The following is a 13,292-nucleotide window of genomic DNA, read 5'->3' on the forward strand; positions in this document are numbered from 1 at the left end:
TAGGAAACGTGCAGAGAGGCTGGGAGAAGCAGAAGGGACACGTGAAGAACAGAGCCAGACAGCAGGTTTTGTGTTCAAGGGAACAAAAGGGGCGTCTTAGGGTCTACCCCTGTGTGTCATTTGCTAGGGCTGCTGCTGTAAAGCACAGACCACGACAGACTGAGCGGCTTAAAACAACAGAAATTAATTGCCTCCCAGTTCTGGAGGCCAGGAGTCTGAAATCAAGGTGTCAGTACGGTTGATTTCTTCTCGGGGGCTCAGAGGGAGATTCCGTCCTTGCTTTCTTCTGGTTTCTGGAGGCCTCGGGCCGTCCTGGCTTCTCCGGGGTGTGCAGACCAGCACACCCATCGCAGGGCGCTGTGCCCGGGTCCCCGCATCCCCACACCATCCTCCCTCTGTGTGTCCGTATCCAAATTCCTTCTTCTTATGAGGACGCCAGTCATCGGATGTAGGCCTCAGCCTGATTCAGTCTGATCTATCTTAACTTGATTATATTTGCAAGTGAGATCCCATTCATGGGTACTGGGGGTCGGGATTTCAACACGCTCTCTTGGGGACGCAGTTCAGCCCACCCCACTTGGCCCTGGTAGCAGTGGGTAGGTGGGCAGCAGGCTCTGGCCAGCTTGACAGCTCGAAGCCTTTGTTCCTCCCGGGAAGGGGACTTTGCTTGGGAGCCCCCAAGGCTTACGAACAGCCTCAGCTTCTCCGGACCTGCAAAATAGAGAAAATGAGGAGATGTCTTCAGCCGTTTTCTGCAACTGGAGATTGCCTCCTTAGCTTCATTTAATTGAAAAAAGAAAAAGGAGAAGCAGCAACTTAGATCTTTATGACTTCTTTTGTTTTTGTTTTCGCCCGAAGGCAACTTAATAAACCGAGAGTGGGCGGGAATAGTAATGAGGGTGGTCTGAAAATAAAAGTCTTAACTGTCCTCTGCATCTGGACGGAATGCACTGGAAGGAAGTCGTATATGTTTAATGATGTGTTTGTTAGTATTCGAGCTCCCTGTGACTATTTGGGGGCCGCTTCTTTAAAGGCATGCTTTTAGGGGGAAAACTGCGGGGTCGGGGAAAGAACGTGAGCTAAGCCAAACCTCCACAAACACTTTGCAAATTGCACCCGGCCATGCTCAGGCTAGGGCGGCAGAGAAGGGCGTGTGCTCACCTCCCCTAAGCACTACTTTGCACAACCTTGTGGGGAAGGAGGAGGTCTGGGGATGGGGATGTCACCCCTTCCAGAATTTTCCAAGTCTCTTGGATTCTGCTTGTTACCTTCCTTCAATAGAGTGGGTGACTTCTGGCCCAAGGGAAGGGTCTCATCCTTAACACTGTGCTTGTTATCTGACCTTTCTTCCTTTCATCCAAAGCTGTCTTCAAAAATATGAGGAAAATATTCTGGGCCAACTTGTAAGCATGGCCCACTAGAGGGTCGGCCATACCCCAGCTTCTCTAATCCACAGGTTGCCAAGTTAGGTTGTGTTGCACGATTTTGCCACTTTGGCCACCTGCCCTCCCACCCCCCCGGGCTGGCTGGTGACCAGTGGAATGGTCTGGCACAAGAAACCTGCCTTGAGGCCTGTGGTAGGCTGAATAATACTCCTGGCCACAAAGATGTCCTAATCCCTGGAATCTGCAAATGTGTTCCCTTACATGGTGAGAGGGACTTTGTAAATGTGATTAAGGATCTGGAGATGGGACAGTATCCTGGATGATCCAGGTGGGCCCTGCATACCACCTCGGGCTTCATGAAAGGAAGACAGAGGGAGATATGACGCAGACCGAAGAGGAGAAGGTAATGTGATGATGGAGGAGGGGTGCAAGCCAAGGAACGCAGTTTCAGATGCGGGAGGCAAGGCAGCAGGCTTTCCCAGCCTCCCGGGGACAGAGCACGGCCCAGGAAGACTGCTTTTGGATTCTGGCCTCCAGAACTGTGAGAGAATAAATCGCTGTTGTTTATAACTCCCAAGCGTGTGGTGATTTGTTACAGCAGCAGGAGGAAACTAATACGTCCTGCTAAACAAATTCCTGAGTCATGAGGTCCCCCCCGCTCCCAGCAGTGATCAGACTATGTCCACAGGAGATGGTGGTTCTGGGAAGCAGGGTGCACGGGAGAATTCCTGAACCCCTCTCAGCTCTAAGACTGCTGTGTTAGTTTGCTAGGTTGTTTCAACAAAGTAACATAGACTAGGGGCTTAAACAAAAGTTTATTATCGCGCAGTCTGGAGGGTGGAAGTCCAAGATCAGGGTGTCAGGGCTGGTTCCTCCTGACGACTCTCTCTATGGTATGTAGACACTGTCTTCTCCTTGTGTCCTCACATGGTCATCCCTCTGTGCGTGTCTGTGAACTAATCTAGCTCTTCTTCTCAGGACACCTGTCATATTGGATTAGGGCCCACCGTAATGACCTCGTTTTACCTTAATCACTTCTTTAAAGACCCTACCTCCAAATACAGTCACATTCTGAGGTCCTGGGGGTTAGAACCTCAGCATACGAATTTGAGGGGGACACAATTCAGCCCATAACAATGACATTGCTGACATATCTATTCAAGGGTATTTTTAGATACACCCCTGCTTTGAATTTTGGAGCCCCTGTGGCCATGCAAGAAAGGAGGGGAAAAGTCTAAAAGGGCAAACCTATGATGCCAGGAAGTCCCTACAGCTTTAAGCCTTGCCTCCAGTCATTTCCCCTGGGGAGGACCCAGCTGGGGGTGTGCCAGCTTCTGGGGGCTCTGAGGGTGATCCACCTGCCCAGGTGTATATCTCCGGCCTATTCTGGGACTTCTCTTCCTGATACGCAGCACGCCACACTGAGCTGTCCATGATGCATCAGCCAAAAAAGCCAGCCTAACAGGCAGAAAACCCACCCCACAGACTGAAATAGAAACTCACTTGTTTTCCAATGTGTGACAAAGGAGGGAGGTATTTAATTTTGAAAGGAGCTGAGCCAGCTTTCTTCTGGGTCATTTTTTTTTCTGGAACAAAATTTTCCCCAGTAATCTCCCTGGGATGGTCTTTCTTCTTTTCCATCTATGGACATTTTGGATGGGATAATTCTCTGTTGTTAGGGGGTTGTCCCATGCACTGTAGGAAGTTAACAGCATCCTTCCCCTACCCGTTAGATGCCAGTAACATCCCCATACTATTTGTGCCAACCAAAAATGTCTCCAAACATGGCCAATGTCTCCCAGGGGGAAAATCACCCCCGGTTGAGGAGGACTGGTCTGACTAAACCATGAAGAAAACCAGAATGGTGGAGAGGATGGGCTGGGGTCTTGGCTTGGTCTTCTTTGTTGAGAATACAATAAGTTATACACGGTATGTGGAAAATGGCTTGAAATGTTTAAGGTGGATGGCGGGAATACTGGGGCAGGTATAAGCCTCCATCAGTGGTGTGCACAGGTGACAGGAGGTCAGTCTTGCTGGCTGTTGAGTCGGTTTGTCCACTGGCCTTCTGGGTGGGCCAGGGCTTCAGGTGAGAACAGAGAGTGCCCCAGAGGATGCTTGGAATCCTCACCACCTTCACTCCTCCCCTTTGAGCTCTGAGTGAGGGCATCTTGCCCATGGGTAAGCTCAGCTACCCACACATCTCTCTTTCCTTTTGTTCCAACCACACACTGGGTTGCTAGCTGAACACCCCAAGCCCTCCCTTCCTCAGGGCTTTTGCACTTGCTGTGGTACCCCCATACAAAGCTTTCCAACTTACAGTTTTTCCTGGCTCCTTTCCACCATTGAAGTCTTAGCACAGCTATTGCTTGACCGCCCACCTAACCTGCCATCTATTTGTCGCTGGGGACATAGAGGCCCTAGCTTGCAACTTCATCAGGGGCTGGCCCTGCCTGCACCGTCTCATCTGGTTCTTTCCAGTCAAGAGAGTTTCTAAAAGTTCAGGACATGCCTGTGTCGGCCACCCGCCCTTCCAGAGCAAAGGACACCGCTTCATACCCACCCCCCACGCTCTCATTCTGAGAACCAGGAAGGTCTTTTCCCAGCATCCTTTAGGGTTTGCGTTGGGCTTTTTTTTTTTTTTTCCTGTGCTGGGCTCCAACCATGCCTGCCTTCTATGACCACAAAATATATACTTTTTTGGGAGGGGCTTTCCTGTGGCTTATCTTAGGATCTCCAAAAGAATCTCATTCTTCTTTCTGCCCAGACTTTAAAGGATGGTGGAAAAGAGTGGCGGGGGGAGGTCAACAGAGCTGAGATGAAGATGACCATGCCTAAGTTAATTTTCTGCCCTTATAAGAGCTGGTTGTCATGGCTGGTGCAAGATGGTGCCCAGCCTTGCATCTCAAGTGGCAATAATCAAATCCAGCTAAGCCCCACGCCCTTTACACTGTGTTATGTGGTAACTCCCACAGTCCTGGCCAAAAAGAGAGCTTCCTAATTAGGGGTCCTGGAAACTGGTGTTAATTGAGTTCTTATCCATCTTCCCCACCTTCTTGGCCCCTAGGGTACATCAGCTGGAGTGGTCCACAAGTGAGAATATAAAGCCAACCAGAGTGCTTTAACATCACTCCAAATTCGCCCCAATTAAGAAATTGAGAATGGCCTGCATCTGAAAAACAGGTGGCAGACTTTTAACTTGTAAAGTTTATCTGACAATTTGGTCTCTGTTTGACACACTCAGTCCCCCACAATCCTTACTTCTCCAAAATCCATCCGGGTCCATTGTAAATAGAGAAAGGCGGCTACTTGAGTACAATGAATAAGATGCTCGGGGCAAATCTAGTTAAGAAGATTATATTTAACAAGTATTGTTTTGAGGATGTTACGGAGGTCACTCACCTGGCCGTATATATCTTTTAACATGCAATTCTAAAATGCACAATGTGCTTTAAAAGGGAAAGCATGAGAATACATATGATATGGGTGTTTATTGTGTCTATGGTCATGCCAGAGACTCTTTCAAAAATGAAGTTCTCAAAAGACCTTTACTCTAGTGGCAAGAATAAAGATCTTTATTTTTTTATTTAAATCCCAAATAACAATACTTCTTTTGAGGGTTGTGGTTAGCGTGGCTCGTTGTTCTTAATAGGGACACATGAAGTCCTTTATTATGAGCAACATTGCTTTATAGGAGTAATCAAAAATTATCTAACAAACGAAACACTTAAAAACTTGGGCTTGCTGCACAAGTTGAAATGAAACATAGAGCAGTCTTTAGATTAGAGTGAAGTTTATGGCTGAATGGAGAGCCATGTGTCCATGAACCCTCGCAGCTGTTTATTACGCAAGAACAAAGGGGTATGCACGTTAACTTATGTAACGACTACAGTGACTGAGACAATCTCAGGAGCCATCACATTTCTGTGGTTGGGACTTTTTCCCAGGAAGGAAAGCTTGCACCTGCCTCCTGCCAAGACCGCCCATCACATGCTGTAAGAAAACCACCTCCCTCGGTGGGAACGTGCCAGTTCTGTGATGAAGTAGGACTTAGGTCCGGCTGGGTGTTAGCTTTGAAGAGCAAGCAACTTGGTTATTTCTGGAGTAATGGGTTGCTCAGATCAAAACCAAGCAGGGGGCAGCTTCAGGCCACGGGCATTGTTCTACATCTGCTCCCAGAGGGAAGAGAACGTTGTGTGCGTGTTTGGTGAAATATACATAACAAAAACTTACCATTTTATCCATCTTGAAATGTACAGTTGGATGACATTAAGGACATTCACACTGTTGTACAGCACTCATCACATCCGCCTCCAGCACTTTTTCATCTTCCCAAACTCACACTTCATCCCCATTAAATAGTCATTCCCTAGTCCCCACTCGCCCCAGCCTCTGGGAAGCTCCGTTCTGCTTTCTGGCTCTGTGAACTTGACTACTCTAGGGACCTCACGTAAGTGGAACCATGCCGCGTTTTGTGACTGGCTTATCTCACTTAGTATCATGTCTTCAGGGTTTATCCGTGTTGTAACATGTTTCAGAATTTCTTTCCTATTTAAGGCTAAATAATATTCCATCGAGTATATATACTGCATGTTGCTTATCCATTTATCTGTCAGTGGACATTTGGTGAATATAGAACTTTCTATATTACTAGCTTGCACGTAGCATTGGGTGTTACACTTAGCTAATGAATCATTGAACACTACATCAAGGACTAATTATGTACTGTACAGTGGCTAACTGAATATATAAAAAAAGAACAGTTTCGGCAACTTTACTGAAGAATTTGCTGGAGCTCTTTAATCTGATGGAAAAAATAGACGATGAAAGACAAAAGTAAGCGGGCAAATAGCATACACTTAGATATAGCAAATATGTAAATAGGGGTGTCATTTTCCTCCCAGTTTTTTTGTTGTTGTTCTGGAGGAATATTCTGGGTACAGAGTCTGCATTTCAAAAATAGAATTCATGAGTCTAATCATATTAACTCAACGGGGAGCATAAATGCTAAAACAGCCTGTGTGAGTCATTTCTTGGATCCTAAAAGGAATCTGTTTCAGACAGGAGTTTTCTCTTCTTTGAGGTTTGTTTCAAGAAGTTCCAAAAGCAAACAGCAAAATAACAAAATGCCTAGAGCCACCTATCTCAAAGCCACCTTTCAAAATAGCAGCCCCGATGCCGGTTATCCGGGGCTGGCTCCAGGCTGGAAGGGACTCCCTTCTTCAGGCAAGTCAGGCTCGCCAACCTTCTCCGGGTCTTACAATCATGCTAAGTTTATTTGATTTAAGAAACCATGCTGCTGAGTGAGGGGGTGGGGTTGGTGGAGAAAGGGAGTGTGAGAAAGAAAACAAAAGGATCTGGGGGCTTTTGGAAAGTCATAACCATTTCTGAGGATAAATCTCATCCAGTAGCACCGAGTTGCTTTACTGACTTTTCTGTGTCTAGTTACCAGCCAGAGTCTAGAGCAAGCTTCAATGTAGGGCTTCAGTGTGGGGCTTCAGTGTAGGACTGCAGATTTACATCATGTTTGCCCCCATGCAAGCCAGGGCTAGCTTCTGGGTTCGGGTCTGACCTTCGGATCTCTGAGGCACTTGCCCCTCTCTGCCTTCCCCGGTGGGTTCAGAGGGGCTCCCTCTCCCCCCAGCACTGCTGGGGTCCCATCATGGGTTTCTCGGTTCTAAAGCCACCACTGAGTTGTCTTATTGGCTCATCTTTACCCGTCTTCTATGCCTGGGGAATAAAACCTCCCCATCAAGAATAATCAAGCCCATATCTACACTGCCACAAATATGCAATAAATCAGGGTGGAGACCCGCCCTGTTCTCCGGCACCTGCAAACACAGAACAAGCATCTGTTCTCTAGATTTGTGTGGGTCAAGTGTGCTGCTGACATTACGACTTCTTTTCCCACAATTGAGTAAGTTTAAGTGATCAGATAAGTTAGGGCAACACCAGGTTGACCAATGGTAAATATGCATATTTACCACAGGAATTATCAGAAATTTAATGTGCATTGGGCATTTCCAGGAGACGTGTAAGGGATAACACATTGTCCAAATGTAGTTAATTATCAAACCCTATCAAAGGCACATCTCCCTGGAACAGTGACCTCAGCGCATACTTAGAACACCCCAGTTTAGACACCGATTACATTCAGGAGTTTTATGTGGTGTGTAATACATAGTAGGTCATCAACATGGTATCAAAAGCGTTTCAGGGATTACATACAATACATGCACGCATGATCTCCGTCCTCCTCCAGGGACCCCCTCCCCCAGTCTGTAATACCTGCTGGGTCTTGATCTTTTGGTACAGTACAGGGGAAGGAACAGAGAGCAAGTCCCGGAAAGGGAGAAATTGGTGGGATTTTCAACAGAAAGCTTTGAGAACTGCTGTTGTATGAAAAAGGGAGAGAGAAAGTAATACAAGCACCTGGGAGAGGGTAGAAAAGTTTGGGGAGGAGAGAGTCTCCAAAAACTGAGATGTGATATAGAGAGAGTGGAAAAAGAAGGTAGGAAGAAGGTTTACAGTGTCTTGTGGTGGAATCTTCCTTTGGCCTTTGGGAGAGACTTCATTTGCTCTTTGACTTATTCTTTGCCTTCTGGGTCGTTTGGTTTTTCAATCAGATGCCATGCCTTGGCTAGCTTCAGGGTGACAGCAAATCAAGGGCTTTACTGCAGATTTCACTGATAATAATATTAACTCTTTCTTATCATCACCTACCTGTAGGTCTTCTTGCTTGCTCTCCCCAGAATAGGATAATGGAACTAGAAACGTGGATCTGGGTCCTGACTCTCAGATACATCAAGTGCGTCACCCTGATTGAGTTAAACGCCACCTAAAGACCCCAAATCTCTAAATTGTAATGCAGAATGGGCCAAGGAAAGCCAAACTCAGACAATCCAAGGGATCCCTTTTTTCCAGAAGCTTGGACAGCAAGGTGAGCCTTTGTTTCTAGCAGGTAAGCCTGACAGGTCCCCTCTGGTCTCAGCCCAGCTATCACAATTCAGGAGCACCTCCAGGGGGGTCAGAGGAGGCCCCAACCTTTTGCCTTCCGCCCACCCCCAGATAAATATGATGTGTGAACTGGCGCTTCAAGCCACGCTTAGATTTCAAGGGTAGGTCTGCAACAGGGGTCCTGTCCAATTTTATGAAATCAAATGAGTGCATTTTGTTTCCTGCTTATAATTGCTGCCTAAAGCATCTCTGCAGGTGACCTCAAGGCCTGCTTTGAAATCAATCTCCAAAGCACACAAGGATTCTTTTTTGCACCTTTTGTCTTCAAGGGACTTAGAAATCAGGGATCTGATAAGCACAGTTGATGATTAAACCTAATGAGCTGGCTACCGGGAGAGCTTTGATTCGCTTTGACAAAGGCTCTTTGAGCTTGGTTGAAAACTAGAATCTGGTTGTTGTTTGTGTTTGTCTTAGCTTTTTCTGTTGAGGATCTTGATTGAAGTCTCAAAAGGACTAAGGTTTGCTGGAAGGTTCTGTAAGTTGAGGCGTCTGTCCTTGGTGCAGATTTCTGTGGGGTCTAAATGAAATGATCCCTGGGCCACCCCAGGGAGCACCAGGGTGGTGGTGCCAGCCAAGGCCACTTTGGGAAATGATTTGTGTCTGATGTATTGTTCAATATTTTCCATACCAATTTCTTATTTTTAAAATTAGAATAGGTTAGGAGGGGATGCAGGAGTTAGGAGGAGTATCAGAGAGAAGCAGCTTGACTCTGTCACCCTGGAACAGCCAGTTTTGCTTTTGTATTGGCTTGGCCGGGGCCGCGAGCAAGGAGGGCACATTCATGTGCTTATCAAATGGCCCGCGTTGCCTCTTACGTGAATAACATGTGTTATGAGACAGACTCTTCTTCTATGATTTACTCCTTTGTTCCTGCCTGGCGTAGCGTTCCCTGGTGCTGGCGAGATCTACCAGCGGTTCTGGGCTCCCACGGGAGGTCCCCGTCATGCACCGTCATGGGCCCTCAAGCCAGCGAGGCTGACACACCAGCGTGAGGAGCCCTTCGAACACCGATCATAACTTCCTTGTGTAAGCAAGACACGGCTCAGGGAGTATCGACCGTGGAGGAAGGTTTATCATGGAAAAAAGAATTTCCCTGCCCTACCCTCTCCACACCTATCTAGCTCTGCAGAAATAACCCTTGTAAATGCAATCTTTAACTGTCACTGTTTCTGATCCTTGTGGGAATCCCTGCCAGGTTACTAAGTTATATATATGTATACCTCCTAAAAAATACCCATGTATGGCAATATCTATATATTTCTGTCATAAAAATTAGAGACGTCCATCTGTTCTTCTTCCCTCCTGCCAATATAGTTATTACGCTGTTTTGGTTTCTCAACTGGTTGACTTTGTAAGTCAAAGTAACAGATTTGTTGTCTCTTTAACACCCTCTCTTAGGCTCTCACTTTGAAAAATAATGACATGAGTGCCCTGGCCTGTCCCTCCTCTCCCCTACCGACTCCATCCCTCCTGAGAGACTGGACCCCGCCCCCGCTCTACCCACCCCCAAGCTGGCTCTGGAATCCCACCTGCTCCCACTCGCTCCCCTCTCTAGAAGCCCGTCTGTCTCCCCCTCCCTCCCGAAGAAGTCAGTTACAACGCGCATCTGTTCAGAACTCTGGCTTTGGCATTTGGAGCGGTCTGGAATATACCTTTTCAGCAGAGGCTGTGATGGACGTGGTCTGCAACATGCACTCTAGACCCTGGAAGGCAGGTGACGTGAAATGGCAGTTCCTGTCCGTGCAGTGACAACAGGAACACAAAAAGTTGACATGGGGTCAGAGTTCGGCAGCCAGCCCCACGGAAAGTGGAGTACATTATGCCCAAAGATGTCATTCAGGGCTAGAATTCATTCCACAAATACTTACTGAGCTAATTCTTACTGTGTATAATGCAGTTCTTTCTTTAGTTATTTTTACTATTTGGGTGCTTTTACATATTTTTAATTCCAGGAGTATTTATTCAGTGTACTGTTTCCAGAAAAAGAAGAGCTTCATAAATGGGTGCAGCAGGCCATGGCTTGTCCAGGGGGAGTGTCTGCAAGCACCTCAAGTGAGTGAGGAAACAAACAGCGGGGAAGGCCTTTCCTTTCTTTCTGATTTACGGGTCGATGAACAGGCTAGGATGAAGTAGCGTTAGCTCTAGTTTAAGGACTCATGCTTATTTGCTGAACATAGGCTCATCATCTTCTCCCCCCTTCCTCCCTCTTCCTTCCTTCCTTCCCTCCCTCCCTCTCTCCCTTCCTCTTTGCTTCCTTCCTTCCTTCCTTCCTTCCTTCCTTCCTTCCTTCCTTCCTTCCTTCCTTCCTTCCTTCCATCCTTCCTTCCTTCCTTCCCTAACCTCCTCTTTTTCTTTCATCAATCCTTATTTCTTTTTAAAAAATTTATTATTAAGTATAATCAACATACACTGTTATATTAGATTCAGATGTATAACACAGTGATTCCACAAGTCTATACATTAGCAATGCTCACCACCATAAGTGTAGTCAACATCTGTTATCAATCCTTATTTCTAATGGAAAGATCTAGGAAACAAAAATACAAATTTCAATAACCTTATAGACATCCTTGGGATTAGCTCCACTAAGTAAAATAACCAAATCATCACTTGATTTTTTTTAAATTAAGACTTTAGTTTTTAAATTTTTTTTTTTTTTTTAAGATTGTATTTATTTGCGAGAGAGAGAATGAGAGACAGAGAGCATGAGAGGGAGGAGCAGACTCCCTGCTGAGCAGGGAGCCTGATGTGGGACTCGATCCCGGGACTCCAGGATCATGACCTGAGCCGAAGGCAGTCGCTTAACCAACTGAGCCACCCAGGCGCCCCAAGACTTTAGTTTTTAAAGCATTTTTGTGTTCCCAGGAAAACTGAGGGGAAGATACAGAGATTTCCCATACGCCTCCTGCCCCCACCCCCCACACGCACAGCCACCTCCTTTATCAACATGAGTGGCCATTTGTTACAATCGATGGACCTACATTGACATAATCACCCAGAGTCCATAGTTCACATTACAACTCCCTCTTGGTGTTGCATACTCTATGGATTTTGACAAATGTATACAGGCATACCTTGGAGATATTGCATGTCCAATTCCAGACCACTGCAAAAAGGTGAATATTGCAGTAAAGTGAATATCGCAATAAAATGAGTCAAATGAATTTTTTGGATATCCAGTGCTTATAAAGGTTACATTTACACTATACCGTAATCTAAGTATGCAATAACATTATGTCTAAAAAACAATGTACACACCTTAATTAAAAAGATATTTTATTGCTAAAGAATGCTAACCATCATCTGAGCGTTCAGCAAGTTATAACTTTTTGCTGACTGAAACCTCTTGCCCTGATTTGGAGGGCTGCTGAGTGATCAGAGTGGTGGTTGCTGAAGGCTGGGATGGCGGTGGCAATTTCTTAAAATAAGACAACAATGAAGTCCCGATGCATCGATCGACTCTTCCTTTCATGAATGATTTCTTTGGCACGTGACACTGTTTGATAGCATTATACCCACAGTTGAGCTTCTTTCAGAATTGGAGCCAATCCTCTCAAACCCCGCCGCTGTTTTATCAACTAGGTTTATATGATATTCTAAATTTTTTGTTGCCATTTCAACAGACTTCACAGTATTTCCCACCAACGGTCGATTCCATCTCAGGAAACCACTTTCTTTGCTCATCCATAAGAAGCAATTCCTCATCCGGTCAAGTTTTATCACGAGATTGCAGCAACTCAGTCCCATCTTCAGGCTCCACTGCTGATTCTAGCTCTCTGTTTCCACCCCATCTGCAGTGACTCCCCCCACTGAAGGCTTGAACCCTCTGTAAAAAATGCAGCATCTGCAAAGTGCAAGAAAGCCAAGTGCAATAAATAACACAAGGTAATGATGTAATCACCATGGAGGGGATGCCCTAAAAACCCTGTGCACTCTGCTTATGTATCCCCTTGCCCTCAACCCCTGCAAACCGTTATTTTTTTTACTGTCTCCATAGTTTTACCTTTTCTAGAATGCTATACAATTGGAGTCATATAGTATAAAGGCTTTGCAGATTGGCTTCTTTCATTTAGTAACATGCATTCAAGGTTCCTCCAGATCTTTTAAAGACTTGATAGATGATTTCTTTTTAGTGCTTGATGATATTCCATTGTCTGGAGGCACCACAGTTTCTTTATCCAGCCACCCACCGAAAGACATGTTGGTTGCTTCCTAGTTTTGTTCTTTATGAATAAAGTCACTGTAACCGTGGACAGTTTCTGTGTGGACCCAAGTTTTCGACTTCTTTGGGTAAATACCAAAAAGTGTGATTTACTGAATTGTAGTAAGAGTATGTTCAATTTCATAAGAAACGGCCAAACCGTCTTCCGAAGTAGCTGTACCAGTTTACATTCCCACCAGCCATGAATGAAAGTTCCTATCGCTTCACTCCTCACCAGCATTTGGCGTGGTCAGTGTTCCAGATTTTGGCCATTCTAATAGGTATGTACTGGTGTCTCATTGTTTTGACTTCCATTTCCTCGATGACATAGGATATGCAACATGTTTTCATACTTGCTCTCTGTATATCTTCTTTGGTGAGGTGTCTGTTAAGCTCTTTGGCCAATTTTTTAGTTGGGTTGTTTGCTTATTCTTGAGTTCTTTGTATATTTTGGATAACAGTCCTTTATAAGATGTGACTTTCGCAGATATTTTCTCCCAGTTGTGGCTGGTCTTCTCATTCTCTTGACATGGTCTTTCACATAACAGAAGTTTTTAATTTAATTTAATTTAATTTAATTTTTTTTATTTTTTTATTTTTTTTATTTTTTTATTGTTATGTTAGAAGTTTTTAATTTTAATGAGGCTCAGCTTAGCAATGATTTCTTTCATGGATCACGCCTTTTGCGTTGT

At 45.4% G+C, this 13,292-nt stretch overlaps 1 long non-coding RNA gene across 2 annotated transcripts; it reads left to right on the plus strand.

Moving 5' to 3' along the window:
- The first annotated feature begins 5,742 nt into the window (after positions 1–5,742).
- Positions 5,743–12,641, plus strand: LOC118523201 (uncharacterized). Of its 2 annotated transcripts, none has more exons than XR_004910986.2 (3): positions 5,743–5,832; positions 8,112–8,322; positions 12,023–12,641. It is a non-coding gene; the product is annotated as an uncharacterized LOC118523201 (long non-coding RNA). The 2 variants fall into 2 exon arrangements; XR_013442927.1 differs by lacking the exon at positions 12,023–12,641 and adding an exon at positions 9,283–9,636.
- The last annotated feature ends 651 nt before the right edge of the window (positions 12,642–13,292 follow it).

This window comes from Halichoerus grypus, chromosome 1 (genome assembly GCF_964656455.1).
Source record: "Halichoerus grypus chromosome 1, mHalGry1.hap1.1, whole genome shotgun sequence".
NCBI classification, from domain to species: domain Eukaryota; kingdom Metazoa; phylum Chordata; class Mammalia; order Carnivora; family Phocidae; genus Halichoerus; species Halichoerus grypus.